General features: G+C 42.8%; 2 long non-coding RNA genes and 1 pseudogene across 2 annotated transcripts in view; 1 reads left to right on the top strand and 2 right to left on the bottom strand.

Annotated features, from left to right (window-relative positions):
- Window positions 1–15,521, bottom strand: part of LOC125883943 (NLR family CARD domain-containing protein 3-like) — a 129,935-nt pseudogene that overhangs the window by 101,520 nt on the left and 12,894 nt on the right.
- LOC125883990 (uncharacterized) overlaps window positions 1–15,521 on the top strand; it is a 116,959-nt gene that overhangs the window by 93,287 nt on the left and 8,151 nt on the right. The gene's annotated exons all lie outside the window — the stretch shown is intronic.
- On the bottom strand, window positions 3,436–5,080 carry LOC125883993 (uncharacterized). The gene is made up of 3 exons (XR_007448622.1): window positions 4,794–5,080; window positions 4,541–4,690; window positions 3,436–3,533 (listed from the first exon to the last, which is right to left on the bottom strand). It is a non-coding gene; the product is annotated as an uncharacterized LOC125883993 (long non-coding RNA).

Here is a 15,521-nt window from a genome sequence, read left to right as displayed (position 1 = left end):
CCTCCTGACAGCTGATCACAGCTGATCCAGCTGTGATCAGTTGCAAAATCTGGTTTTGGGATGAACCCTTGGATTCAGCCCAACTGCAGCGCCTGCCTCGAAAAACACAACGCATGCCTAGTTCATCGGGAACGAGCCTAAAGTTTAGGGAGTGTCCGTGCACTGATCTGATCTGAGGGCGGAAACCAAAACTCAGTGTAACAAAGAGCAGGGAGAGCTGACTGTACACTCAAAATCTTCCTATCCAACAAAACTGCGCCACAATCCCTCAGCAGAGTCCCCCTTTTCTCTCTGTGTGTCTATAAAGTGCCGCTGCTCGCGGTACTAGAGCTTTTCACTGTGACGCACATTCAAAGAGTTGACACAAGAGCGCGCCCGAAGCACCGGAGCGCGCAGATCCGTAGCTGCGCGCAGGCCTCGTGTTTAACAGGAAAAGCCTGGTTGTAAAAACAGCGTCAGATGATGGTGGTGGTAAAAGCAAGTGTGATGATGAAGCTGTGAAGATGTGGCACTGACCCAACCGACCCTACTCTCCCCTAGAACACACTAAACAATGAATAAACATCAACACTCACCGTGTCTCACACGACCTGTCTTCCTCTCACTGCTCTGTGCAGTTTAAAAGTCTGAACACACCACTGACTTTACACTTTCACTTTCGCTCTTCCTCTCTGTTGGCACCTCTCCCCCTTTGACTCATGGGAAATTATTTATTGACAGTAACACAGAGACTTGAGACTCTGCTGAGAGTCGAGCATCATATGAGTTATTACAAAAGATCACAAACACATGAGACAAACACAACTGTTTCATCTGACAGTAAAAAGTATTTAACTTAGAGTAGAATAAGACAGAATATCTTTCTTGTCATTGTGCATGTACAACCACATTTAATGCAGCCTCCTCAGAGCAAACTCTCCATGGCTCCTCAAAGTGGTGGCCTTTGCTCTTGACTTTACTGTTCTTCACATAGCACAGTTGGGATGGGGGCGACAAAACACCGGGAACGTTGTGGAATGCTCAGAAAACATCTGTTTGGAACATCCATCAATTTCTGGACAGTTGATACGGACACTTTAGAGTCACCAGTTAACCTGCATGTCTTTGGACTGTGGGAGGAAGCTGGAGCACCTGGAGGAAACCCACGCTGACACGGGGAGAACATGCCAACTCCACACAGAAGGGCCCCCCCACCCTGGGTTCAAACCAGGATGGCTCCAGACTAACTGTTTCTTCAGTCGCAGCACTGTCGCCTCTGACTGGAAATTTTAGGAGCACATTTTAAATCATCCTGCAATGCAGTTATTCACATTTCTGGCCATTTTAACTGCATCATAAAGGCTTAGTTCACATTCACCAAAGTCACACATGAACACAATAACGGCTTCAGTCCCCCGTAGGAAATCGCTGCTTGACAGCAAGCTAAAGTGGTTCAAGTTTACACACATATTGGTTTTATTTCTAGGTGGCTAAAATATATTTTGCCGCTGCCCCCGTCCACAGCGGGACATTGCTGAGCTTCCATGTCGGTACTCCTGCCTGCTTCTCCAAACTGGGGGTGTGTTGACCGCCATCTACTGCAGGTAATACACTGACTGTGGGTACGTGTCTCATACAGCCTCACTTCAAAAGATCCAAACTGTCCCTTTAATATAAACTGTGTGTCACAGAAATGCTTTTTCTTTTTCTCTTATGGGTTTCATACCATTCATTTATCTTTAGTATTTATTCAGGGCAGTTTGGCTCCATGTTCTTTCACAGCAAAGCTCCAGAAACACAAACACACAGAATCAATACAACAAACAAGGTGCAGTTATTATAGGCAGGTTTTACCTTGGCTTTTATTTCTTCATGTGTTATTTATCATCTGTGTTTCATCTGCTTTACTTGTGACATAAAATTGGCCATTTTCAACATCAGTAAGTTTCACTCAAACGGCTAAAAATGTTTAGCATTTTATGTGATATGATGAAGCAAAGTGACATTTCAGTGACATGGTTCTTTTGTTTGGAACAAAATAAAGCCCGTTTATCACCTCTGTAAAAACACATCAAATCCACTCTGACCTCAAAACTCAAAAAACAAAACTTTCTTCCTGACAAGTCGACATTTTGGACATTTCAAATGGGACTGGGCGAACTGTCAGTGTGACAGAAATACAGGAGGGATGTTAAATGTTTTGTCTAAACACGGATTGACTAACAACACTGCGACAAACCTCTCTGTATGTACAACATATTAATTTACATCCTATGTACACGGCTGACGAGCTGACACACACATTAATACTACAGTCAACTCTAAAGCTCTGAAGGTACTGTGGATTCTCCGCTGGGTGTCGTCAGATGAATTCAAGGGGTTTTATAAACATTAAAAAAGATTACAAATGTTTGTGTCCTTGAAGTCAACTTCATGGTGTTGGCTATAAAGCTCTGTGGTGGGTTTTTTTATGTGTGTGTGAGTTTCTGCTGACGCTGTAGACGACGGTGGAGCTCTGATGTTTCCCCCAGGCTCCGAAAGGGACAATGATGATGGTGGCGTTGTCCTCTGAGCCGTACTGCAACGCCTGAAAAGAACAAAATCCTCTCTGGTTCTTCCGTGCTCAGCCTTATTTTTTTCTTCTTATTTATTTATTTATTTGTGGCGTTTGGATTCGGTTACGGCAGATGGACGGCAATTTGAAATGGAATGAAGCCCACAGACGGCAGACAGTAGCTACAAAACAGTAGTGGAACGCGCCCCATCTGCCCACAGCACAATGCTCTTAAAGCCCTACGCTATCAAAAGCTGGCAAAATACATTGATTTTATTTCATGGCCTTGACATTAACCTGTCATATTGTTGAGTTATCAAGGACACTTTCATGTTTTTGTGTGTGTACAGGAATGTTAAAGACATCACTGAGGAAAACCAGGTTGACGTGACGTTGTTGAATCAGGGAATCCGTGTGTCCACCACGACAATGGATCCTAACTGACTTTACATTGGCATTGTTTCCGTGGTACCGGCACGTAATTTCAACCCATCACGTGCTGCCACCACGGAATGTGGTGATAAGAGGTCGTGGTCATTTCACGTATTTCTGTGAGATCAGGTTGAGATAACAGGATAGAAACTAAACCCAGGATCATGACACTGTTTGGTCCAAGATAGCTAAATGCTACCTGCTGTTAGCGGCTACATGTATTTGCTTATCAATAACTAACTAAACTTTAAACTGTTAATGATATTTAATAATATTCAGGAGGGCTGACGTTAGATAATGTTTCCTAATATTGTCAGGAGGTGGCGCTAATCGCCAAATTATTATAAATCTGTACATAAATATTGTATTATGCATATATATGTGTTGTAAACTCAACAATCTGAGTTTGAGCTTTAGTTAGTGCAGCTGTTCTCACCTCTCGCTCTGTCTCTGTAAATGAGTCCCAGTAAGATGGTGAACAGCAGGTCAGGAGCTCCAGCCACCAGGTGGCGCAGCAGAGCGGAGACAGACAGCAGAGGAGGTGGAGGATCACGGCCTGCAGGAGGCGCTGCAGAGAAAAACTGAATCAGAAGGTCCGTTTCCACTGAAGAAGTTCCTGGTACTATTTGGGGGGCAGGAACTACTACAGGAACGTCCTCTCGTTCGGCCCTCTCAACCGCCGTGTCTCCACTGGGAGAGCGGAGTATGAGGAAGGTTCCTGTAAAGTTACGGGCTGCCTCTGGATGTGATGTAATCGTTGCGCGACCATTTTGACCGGGGCGACGTAGGGACGCCGTTAGCCGATAGCAGTGTCTGTAATAACTCACTAAATGGCCCGTGAAAAAAATATTTTTTCCAGCTAATGTCTTAGTTACAACATGATAGAGCTAACTGTAGTCGTTTCATGTCGTATCCGACAATGGGAGGCTTTTAACAGATGACATCCTGATGTCAGCTTTGCTGCTGCTGCTAGCTGTCCCTGTCAGCTGATGCTTTCTAGACATCGTGATTTCCCAAAACTGAATAAATACCACACATAACAACACAAAACTGCTTTGCTAGCTCAATCATGTTGTAACTAAGATATCCTCTGGAAAGAATATTTTTTTCACGGGCCATTTAGTGAGGTTTTTTTTACATGGCGGCGAAAGCTATATGAACGAGCTAACCCTCGTCTGCTGAGTTTTAAAAATGCTGGCTATTTTGTTGCTTTCTGTTGACGTCACATCCCGCCTTGAGTATATCCAATCAGCACCAAGCAATCCCCAAGCCCCAGCCAGGAGTCTTTCGGGGCCGTTCTGAGTACCTACTCCGAGGCAGGGACTTGTTTAGCCCCGTAAAAGTTCCGGAACTCTGTCCTTCGGGGGTGGTTCCTGCGGTGGAGACACGCACCAACGGCCCCGGCCCCGTAAAATTACCCCAAAGTTCCTGCGGTGGAAACGGGCCTAGACACTTCCTGGTGCTCGTCAGCAGTCGTAGCTTTTTGGACACGACTTTAAATCCCGTCACATTGCACTGCTGGTTTTATGTATGAAGAGTTGAAGACAAATGTAACTTGAGTGAAACCCCCCTCACCTCTGACAGTCAGCCAGCTGTCTGCTGATCCTCCAGCTCCAGAGACACAGTTACATCTGTAGAGTCCTTCATCAGATGGAGAAACACTGTGGATGGTCATGTTTCCTGTGGAGCTGCTCCTGATGAAGACGCCATCTTTATAGAAATCAGCTGTGAGGTGGAAGGAAGACATTGTGACTCTTGGTCTGCAGCTCAGAGTCACATCACACAGAGGGAAATACATGATTTTATGAACACACTTTATGTTTCTCACCTCTGTTCTCATCTGAAATATGAATATGATAATCCAGCTGAATGGTGGACACGCAGAGTCCAGAGTGCTGCTCAGAAAAGTCTCAGGAACGTACACAGAACACAACAAGACAACAAGGATCTGACATGAACTTATTAAACTCACTGAGTGCTCATGGAAATATCTGCTTTATTAAATATTGATCAACTCCATGCAAACATTCAAAATCAGACTCAAATGATCAGATGACTCAAGATGAGGGAACAAAGCACTGCTAGATTTAAATATTAAAGTAAAGCTCATCAAAAACCTGACAAGATGTGCAGATGGTGAAAGGTATGTGGAATAAAAGTATAAAGTCAATGGAAAGTACAAGGAGATCAAAATGTAGCTCAAGTACAGTACTTAGTTCCATCCCACCACTGCTGTGTGAGGATGTCCACATACTTTTGTCCAGATAGAGAAGTTATGAGTTTTTGAAATGTAATGATTTATTTTCTGAGCCCACTAGATGGCGCTCTTGGTTTAAAGAAAACAGCTCAAGGACAGACAGTCCAGTGTGCCTGTAACCCTTTGTTGAACAGAGAGCGCCATCTAGTGGGCTCAGAAGATACAGACAAAGCTTCATGAGGCTTCATTTGCTCATCACTACTTGTCGCCTACTTTACTTGAGTATTTCCATTTTCTGATACTTTATAGGCCACTTTTTACTCCACTACATCTCAGAGGGAAATATTGGACTTTTTACTCCACTATATTTATTTGATAACTTCAGTTACTTTGTAGATTATTAATACAAAATACCATCAACTAATAAATGATATTATTATAGATTAAACTACGCAGCAGTTTATAAAGTCATTAAAATGAGCTCCATCTTTACCAGCTGCAACATTAAAGTGATGAACACATGAATGCATCAATAATTATTATCCATAATATAAATGGAGCATTCTGCATAATGAGCACTTTAACTTTTGCTACTTTAAGTGTATTTTGATGCTGATACTTTTGTACTTTTACTCTAGTAACATTTTGAATAAAGAACCAGTAATGGAGTATTTTTATAGTGTGGATATACTATTTTCACTGACAGTAAAAGATGTGAATACTGTGAGCACTGGAAATATGGAACAGTATTCTGATGATTTAATGCTAAAATGTGGTTGCACCGTCATGAAACCAAAAAATATAAAGTTCTTCCTTTTGGATTGGAACGTCAATTAATGTTTAAGGAGCATCAAATTATCTCCATCTACTGGTGACTAAAAGTAACTACAACAACACTGTGTTTAAAACACACAATAACAACAAAGTACAACAGTTGACAAAAGTCCTTTTGTAGCATTTATTTGAATCACCTCACTATTATACACACACACACACACACACACACACACACACACACACACACACACACAAATTGATGCTGCTGCTTCAACGTCTCTGGATCATCAGGGCCCAGTATTTCAAAACTTAATGTAATCTGGATCAGAATAATCCGGATAATGAAATCCTCCTTTTCTCAGTCAGGGATCAAGGTGATCCTGCTGACTTTATCTGGGTATTTCAAAACACTGGCAGGGTGGATCACTTTGATCCCAATCTGACTGGATACGGATTTCCAAATCTCACGACTCCGCCCCCGGATCTAAACATTTCCCCTTTGGGGGCGTGGCTTTCAGATTATGACCCGCTGTGCTCTGTCTCCACGGCGGAACACTTCACGAAAGGAGCAGTTGGTAGCACAGCTTTCGCATCAAAATGTAAGTATACCGTTACCTAATGTGTTGTGTTTTAAAGACCATACGAAGGCCACCCACCATCTGATGTGAGCCAGCTATTTGAATTGTCACCTACTTAAAACGTGGGCGTACCGATCTCTAATTGAGCCGAGGTCATGCTAACGGTAGCTAATGCGGCTCCATTGATTTGCATGTTAAGTAGCTAGCAGGCTAGCGAGGTAGCTGACTTTGTTGATGTATTTTGCGGTCTATGGTTTAATTTAAAAGGTAATTAATCAGAAGTACGTCATACATCAACTCTTTAAACACCATCCTGTTCAGAGTTTAACGTTATGCTATTGCCAACACAGCAGACTTTTTTATTTATTTATTTTTTTTTACATGTGTGCAGAGCAGACTGCTGCAGTATAGGAAAAATACACAGTACTAGTATGAATGATGCGGTTCATTCAGAAGTGTCAGAGGATTGAGTTTGGGTATGCTACAGTCATGCTGATGATATGCTTTTCTGTAACGTTACTTAAACAATTTCTCTGACTATTGTGGATTCCTGACAATGACAAAGATATGCTCATACACACTCTACTTCTACTTTCAGAATACACTCACACCCATGGACCACTCAGCAATGCCACTGCTAATGGAGACAACAGGTCGAGTGCTGGAAATCCCTGGAAATGTATCCCCTTTTGTAGAAGGCTCCCACTAAACATATAGCACTATAGCATCTGATTTGATGAAGTAAAATAATCACAACACTTCCTGAAATACATTGCTGCATGTTATAAAATCACAGTCAAGCACTTCCCAGGCATTTTAAAGGTGCATTTTCAAGCTTATCTGAATTAAGTAAAATTTATCTTCATTAAATCAGAGCATGAAAATATACATTGAAAGTGCTTAAATGTGATTTAAATTGAGACACACAGCAATGTTTTTTCAGGACATAGTTGAGCTATTACTTTTCCCCCCTCAAACATGTGATGTAACATTGGAAAAATGCAAGTGCACACATAGCATTTGTTTCTAATTGCTTTTTTAGTACTCTGTTTGAATTGCCATGTGCTTATTATGTTAATCCCTGTGTTGTTTATTGCACTCTATGTAAAGAAAAGAATGTGCTGTACAAATAAATTTGCTTTGCACTGCATTTCCTTGCCTTTGTCTGACCACAAACATATGTTGGATTTTTTGGTACAAACAGGTTACAATGTTAGGTGAAACTAGACTTTGAGAAATAGGTCTGTATTTGTTACTCTTATTTACGGCAGTTTCAGGAAGTATGGCCAAACAATATTTTTCTATGCTTGAAATTACTTACAACTAAAATACTAATTTAGATGAAGTGTAATGCACATCTTGAGTATCAATATCTAGGAGAAGTGGAGCTGAGGCTTTGTCAAATCCACCTCTGAGGTGGGATCCAAATAATCCTGAAATCTGGTATTAAATTGATCCAGATCTCTGCCTTAACTTTTGAAACACCCAAATGCAGCCTTTATCTGGATTAAAGGGAGGACTGGATTACCAGAACTGAATCCTGATCCTCAGGATCAGGATCCTCTTGATCTGTGTTGAAATACCCAGTTTTCAGATCAGATCAGGATTTAATCCAATCCGGCCAGGATAATCCTATCAGATAACTTTGAAATACTGGGCCCAGGACACAGCTGATCCTCTGTACACATCCACCGTCTTGCTTAAAACATCCAAGGTGGCCACCATCTGATGAGAGAAGAAGACAAGAGAAGTTATAAAGCAGCTGTCAGTCAGTGATGCAGCACATCCAGTATAAAGACCAGTAGGGACTTCCTGTTCAGAGCAGAGTGGAGCGGCTGTGTAGCGTAGTCGGCTTCCTTCCAGCTCTCATGTTAACGTGTTGGAGTGAACACACTGAGCTGGAAGCTCACAGACCTGCAGAGACTTTGGGCATCAAGTCTGTTTACTCTGCAGATTTCACTCAAGTACACAGTGTAAATAAACTGCTGAGAGTCCTGAACGCATCATGGCTGCACAAACAGAGGGATTCACTTTAATGATGGATTTACTGAGTCTGTTAGAACAAATGACTGATGGACAGATATATCATGTTAAATGTTCTACATGTTCATCCAAAGACTGAACAGCAACACATCAGCTGTGATTACTGGACTTCAGCAGAGCTTCTGCTCTGTATAAAGAACACATGGTTACTAAATGTAATGATGGTTCTATAAAATAAGAGCCAGTGATTTGTAGGCTTCAGTCAGACTGATCTCAGAGCTGTGACAAAGATGAAGACAACAAACACTTTAAAGAGGACATATTATGCTCATTAACAGCTTCATATTTGGATTCTGGGTTTCTACTACAACCTGTTTACATGCTTTAATGTTCAAACTAGAATTACCGCCTCATAGTTGTATGCGTTATAAAGAAATCTTAGCTTCAGTAGAAAAAGCCGTTGAACACAGGGTATTCACAACAGTCTGAAGTCTGAGGTTTTTGTTCACAGGGATTACTTTTACATACATTTACCTCATTATCTGAAACTTTGGCCACATTTAATACCAACATCCTTCACTGTAACACTATAGGCTATATAAAACACACACACTCACACACACACACACACACACACACACACACACACACACACACAGAAACACACACACACAAACAGGAAAGCATAACAGGTCCCCTGTTATCAAGGTCAGATTTGATGGTGTGACAGTTTGATGAAGGAGGACAGCTGTCTCTATACATGCTGTGATGCTGTCAGCTGTAATCCAGCTTCACTTCCTGTAGACATGAACACAACAACAGTCGTCTTCACATCAACTTAAACACATGATCTCAACAAGCTTCTTTCTGATCTGATTGGCTGACTGTTCTCTCTGTCTGTCTCTCTGTCCTCTCCTGAAGACTGTCACCATTCCCCTCTTTGAGCCACTGAGATGGTCTGAGGTTTACAGGAAGTACTGGATCTTTGCTCTGATACTAACTGTGTTTAATATAATACTGCTGAAACCAGCATGGACCCACTCCAACCCCTTTTACTTACTCCAGAGTCTCCAGTTTACAGTGTGGACTCTCCTTCAGATCACACAGCTGCTTCACATCTGAGTCCTGCAGGAAGTTGAGACTCACGTCCAGCTCTCTCAGATGGGAGGGGTTGGACTTCAGAGCTGAGGCCAGAGAAACACAGCTGATCTCTGACAAACTGCAGCCACTCAGTCTGAATAAAGAATAAATGATGTAGATAAAAATCATTAATAAAACAATCAGATGTGTTCAGGTGTTAAATGTGTAGCTCAGCATTACTATGTCCTGATCAATGAGCTTTGCCCTAAACTGAGTAGAGTGACTTTGTCACTGTGTTATTGTGCTGATCCCAACAGGATGCAGGTTAAAGACTGGAAAATACAAAAAGTGAAAAACAGCTCTCATAAATATCATTAACAACGTGCTGCTACTTCAATAAAGATGCAGTGACTTCACCTCTTAAAGGGATAGTTCAACATTTTGGCAAATTCGCCTATTGCCGTAACCCCTATAGTCACACGAGTAGGCACATTACCTTTAATTGTCAGTGCGTGCTGTTCTGAGATCGGTGGGACAGAGCTGCCCGCTGAAATGGATGTAGACGGTACAGGTCCCTCTCTCCCTCAAAACTAATCAAATACACCATCAAATGACTCCAAAACGCTTTAGTGGAAAACACATGGCTTGCATTCCCCACACTGTGAAATAATAATGTATAATTAAGTAACATTCCGACACATGAAGCAAATACTCGTAAGTACTTTCTTGAGTAAACCACTGGGCGGAGTGACACAGTGCGTACTGAGACAGTGCTGTTGTTATTGCTTGTAGCCATTTGCGGTATCATCAGCTGGATGCAGCAGAAGGTTTGAGGAAAGTTTACAAGTGTTGTTGGAAATCATGGTTTGCACATGCATTGTAAAAGGTTGCGGTAACAAGCCAAAGACATGGAGCAGAGTGACGTTTCACGTAGTTCCAACCAGTAATACGGACGGACAGGATGACACAATGCAGGACATCGACCCCAACACGCCTGTGGAAACTGTCTGGAAAATGTTTGTTTGCTCCTGCCATTTTTCACCGGAGGACTACAGTGAAAGGATGGAGCGCAGAAGCTCAGGAATGGTTCAACTTCTTTCGTCAAAGATACTGTCATACCATCTGTCGGCATCACAAAACGAGCAGACGTGGTAAGTGATCGTTGTGTATTTTGCTCAGCTAAATATGTTGTTGTGGTTATGTTATGGATAAGTGCTGCCCAGAGCATATAGTGAAGTGACTGGCATTACTTCTCATTGTTGGGAATAAACAGACTGATAGGGAACATTTTACATGGTTGTTTCTTCAGGAGTTGTGGTGAGTTATGAGTGTGGAGTTAGCATGTTCTCCCCGTGTTCCAGTGATTATTTTGAAGCGTACTCTATATTTTGCCTTTTCAAAGATGTTTTTGGTACTGTGGGGTCCACTGTTCTTGCTCTCATAAATACCTGCCTTAGCTCAGGGTGTGTTCCAGCTGCTCTCAAACATGCTGTAGTGCAGCCCCTTATAAAAAAGAAAAACTTGGACCCTTCTCTCCTGTCAAACTACAGACCAATCTCCAAATTACCATTTTTGTCCAAGGTTTTGGAGAAAGTGGTCTTTACTCAGATGCAGTCATTCCTAGTGGCCCATGACATGTATGAGAAGTTCCAGTCTGGCTTTAAACCACACCACAGCACTGAAACAGCACTTTTGAGGGTTTTTAACGATCTTTTGTCAACTGTTGATTCATGTAACTGTGTTGTTCTGGTGCTGCTTGACCTGTCAGCAGCCTTTGATACTGTGGATCATAGGATCCTCCTGTCTCGCCTGGAACAGTGGGTAGGTATCACAGGTACTGCCCTTCTGTGGTTTCAGTCCTACTTCACTGATCGGAGCTTCTCAGTTAATTTAGGAGAATTCAACTCAGCTACGGCTCCTCTCACCTCCAGTGTCCCCCAGGGCTCCATTTTGGGCCCCATCCTCTTCTTGCTCTACATGCTGCCATTAGGATTGATTTTTAAGAGACACAACATACCTTTTCACTGTTTTGCAGATGATGTACAGATCTATCTGCCCCTTAAATCCATTAACAAGGATTCTGTACAGCCACTGCCAGAATGTTTAAAAGATGTCAAATCCTGGATGGACACTAACTTTTTAAATCTCAATGAGGATAAAACCGAGATCATTATGTTTGGATGTGACCCCTCCAATTACTCCGCTGATTTTCTGGGCCCCTTCACTCCTAACATCCGTTCCTCTGTTAAAAATCTCGGTGTGACCTTTGACAGTGCTTTTAAATTTGATAAACAAATTAGATCAGTAATACAAACCAGCTTTTATCAGCTCAGCCTTTTAGCTAAAGTTAAGGGCTATCTCTCCCCCCAAAATCTAGAGAGGGTAATCCATGCTTTTATAACCTCACGTCTGGACTACTGTAACTCGCTTTATGTCAGTATTGACCAGTCACTGCTACACCATCTACAGCTTGTCCAGAACGCAGCAGCCCGCCTCCTCACTGGAAAGCGTAAACGCGAACACATCACACCAATCTTGGCCTCAATTCACTGGCTTCCAGTGTGTTTTAGAATTGATTTTAAGATTTTATTGATTGTTTTTAAAGCCCTAAATGGGCTGGCACCCCCTTATTTAACTGAACTCCTGCACTGTCATGCTCCCTCCAGAGCCTTGAGATCAGCCAGTCAGCTATTACTGGCTACTCCTAGGACTAGGCTGGAGACCAGAGGTGACAGAGCCTTTGGGGCGGCTGCCCCTAGGCTCTGGAATAGCCTACCCCTGCACATTAGGTCTGCCCACACCCTAGAGGTTTTTAGGTCTTTTCTTAAAACCCACTTCTTCTCTCAGGCTTTTAACTCAGGTTGAGCTGGACACCCAAACATTTTGTCTTATTTTTATCTTATTGAGGACTACACCCCTCCCCCACGTGTCGTCACCTCCACAGTGTGCTTCACTGCTGACCATGTGAGAAGACAGCTGATGAGACTCCACTCAAATAAGGCTGCAGGCCCTGATGGTGTCAGCCCCAGGGTGCTCAAAGCCTGTGCCCCCCAGCTATGTGGAGTACTTCAGCATGTCTTCAACATGAGCCTGAGTCTCCAGAGGGTCCCCTTGCTGTGGAAGACATCCTGCCTCGTTCCTGTGCCAAAGACGTCGCGTCCCAGTGGCTCCAAGGACTACAGACCCGTGGCATTGACCTCCCACATCATGAAGACCCTGGAGAGACTCGTCTTGGAGCAGCTCCGGCCCATGGTCAAGCCACTTTTGGACCCCCTCCAGTTCGCCTATCAGCCCCGACTTGGAGTTGAGGACGCCATCATCTACCTGCTCAACCGTGTCTACACCCATTTGGATAAGCCGGCGAGAACTGTGAGGGTCATGTTTTTTGACTTCTCTAGTGCGTTCAACACCATACGTCCAGCTCTACTGGGTGACAAGCTGACAGCAATGCAGGTGGATGCCTCCCTGGTGTCCTGGATTGTAGACTACTTGACTGGCAGACCACAGTATGTGCGCTTGCAACGCTGTGTGTCAGACAGAGTGGTCAGCAATACTGGGGCCCCGCAGGGGACTGTCCTCTCTCCCTTCCTCTTCACCCTCTACACCACGGACTTCAGCTATCGCACTGAGACCTGCCATCTTCAGAAGTTTTCTGATGACTCTGCTATAGTTGGATGTATCACCAAGGGTGATGAGGATGAGTACAGGGCTGTTGTGGATAACTTTGTCACATGGTGTGAGCAGAACCATCTGCAGCTCAACGTGGCAAAGACAAAGGAACTGGCGGTGGATCTGAGGAGGACCAAGACACCGGTGACCCCTGTTTCCATCCAGGGGGTTAGTGTGGACATTGTGGAGAGCTATAAGTACCTGGGAGTACACTTTGACAATAAACTGGACTGGGTTAAGAACACTAACGCTCTCTACAGGAAGGGCCAGAGCCGTCTCTATTTTCTGAGGCGACTGAGGTCCTTCAACATCTGCCGGACTATGCTCAGGATTTTCTATGAGTCTGTGGTGGCCAGTGCTATCCTCTATGCTGTTGTGTGCTGGGGCAGCAGGCTGAGGGTGGCGACGCCAACAGACTCAACAAACTGATCCGCAAGGCCAGTGACGTCGTGGGAGCAGTGTGACTCTCTGATGGTGGTGTCAGAGAGGAGGATGCTGTCTAAGCTACGAACTATCTTGGACAATGTCTCACACCCACTCCACCATGTGCTGGTCAGGCACAGGAGTACTTTCAGTGGGAGACTCATACCACCAAGATGTACCACTGAGCGCCACAGGAAATCATTCCTGCCTGTGGCCATCAAACTGTACAACTCCTCCCTCTGAGTGGCCCTGTGACTATTTCACACACTGCAATAATTTAATCTAATTTGTGCAATAACCCCATTCACCCTGACTGTATATATTTTGTTTGTGTAAATAATCTTGTTCAGTTTACAATATATATATATGTATATATATATATTTATTTAAGTTTATGTTTGTTAATAATTCCTGTTTATTTAACTCTATATTTGTTAATACTAATGTTTAAATTTCTTATATTTTCATGTATCTTTCCTCTCTTGCAAGGAGCAACTGTAACATAAACAATTTCCCCTCGGGGATCAATAAAGTATTTCTGATTCTGATTCTGATTTATAACTCTTGTATTTTATTTTATTGTATTGTATTTTATGTATCTTATGGTTGTTATTGTGGTGTACTACTGGGTGCCTCATTGTATTTGCTTGTTTATTTCTATTGACCTGTTCAGCACTTTGGTCAACCTTGGTTGTTTTAAATGTGCTTTATAAATAAAGTTTGAGTTGAGTTGAGTTATATTGCACAAGTGTACCTAATAAAGTGGCCAGTAAGCCCCATATTTACACCACCGGCTCTGGGTCTCCCCTCAGCCCCTGGTTGCTCGGCAGCCTCAGCCTCTCATCTTGCTCTCTCTTCTTCCACAACCTGTAACTCTTCCTCTGTATATTCTGGCTTCTTCTCAACAAACTTGTTGTTTTGATGAGGGGAGTAACTGCACTAAACATACACTGTTTGAAATCACCCAGCAAGTACTGTATGTCTGGAACGTAGTTCCGGCTCTGCATTTGGCTTCAAAACAACTCTGTCTCGTAATATTACATTATTATTTCATAGCGTGGTGAATGTGTAAGCTACAAGCTGTCCACAAGAGCGGTTTGGAGTATTTGATTAGTTTTGAGGGAGAGAGGGACCTGTACCGTTCACCTCCATTTCAGCGGGCAGCTCTGCTCCACCGATCTCAGAACAACACGCACTGACAATTAAAGGTAATGTACCTACTCATATGACTAAACTATCAAACTATCCCTTTAAACTCTGCCAGCTCCACCAGTGGCTCCATCATCACTAACTCATGTTGTGCAGCCAAACACAAATCACTTATTTAAAGAATCATGAGAGTAAATTTAAGTTGAAATCAAGTGTTTAAAGTAGGGCTGTTAATATACTTTGATGCAGTAGAGATGCTTGATTATCAGGAATGGTGTCGTGTGAAATGTCCTGAACACAAGTATTTCAGATATTGTCAGGAATTATAGAGCAACTTTTCTTCTTTTTCTTTGTTTTTGATGGCACTTCCAGTTGTTTAGATTTTCAAGGTAGAAATGTGGGACTTTTACTCTGGAATATCTCAAAATACTGATGCAGTAAAAATACTTGAGTTCTGTGTCTGTATGTTGTCAGACATGTCCTCAACATCGGGAATAATCTTTTTCATTTTCATTTCCAGCAACACAAAAATCAAAGAATAAAGTCATCATTCTGCTAACTTTGCTAAGTCTGTCACTAGCTCCCCCCATCAGCTCCATCTGGGCTGTTTGAAGGCATTATTCAATGTAACACATATTAATGTCAGTACATGGATGCACTACAGTTGTAGCATTAGCTGATGTCACCATGGAGATTAGAG

This window comes from Epinephelus fuscoguttatus, linkage group LG23, assembly GCF_011397635.1.
Source record: "Epinephelus fuscoguttatus linkage group LG23, E.fuscoguttatus.final_Chr_v1".
Lineage (NCBI taxonomy): Eukaryota > Metazoa > Chordata > Actinopteri > Perciformes > Serranidae > Epinephelus > Epinephelus fuscoguttatus.
Note: the sequence above shows the minus strand (reverse complement) of the source record. Positions and strands in the feature narration are given on the sequence as shown.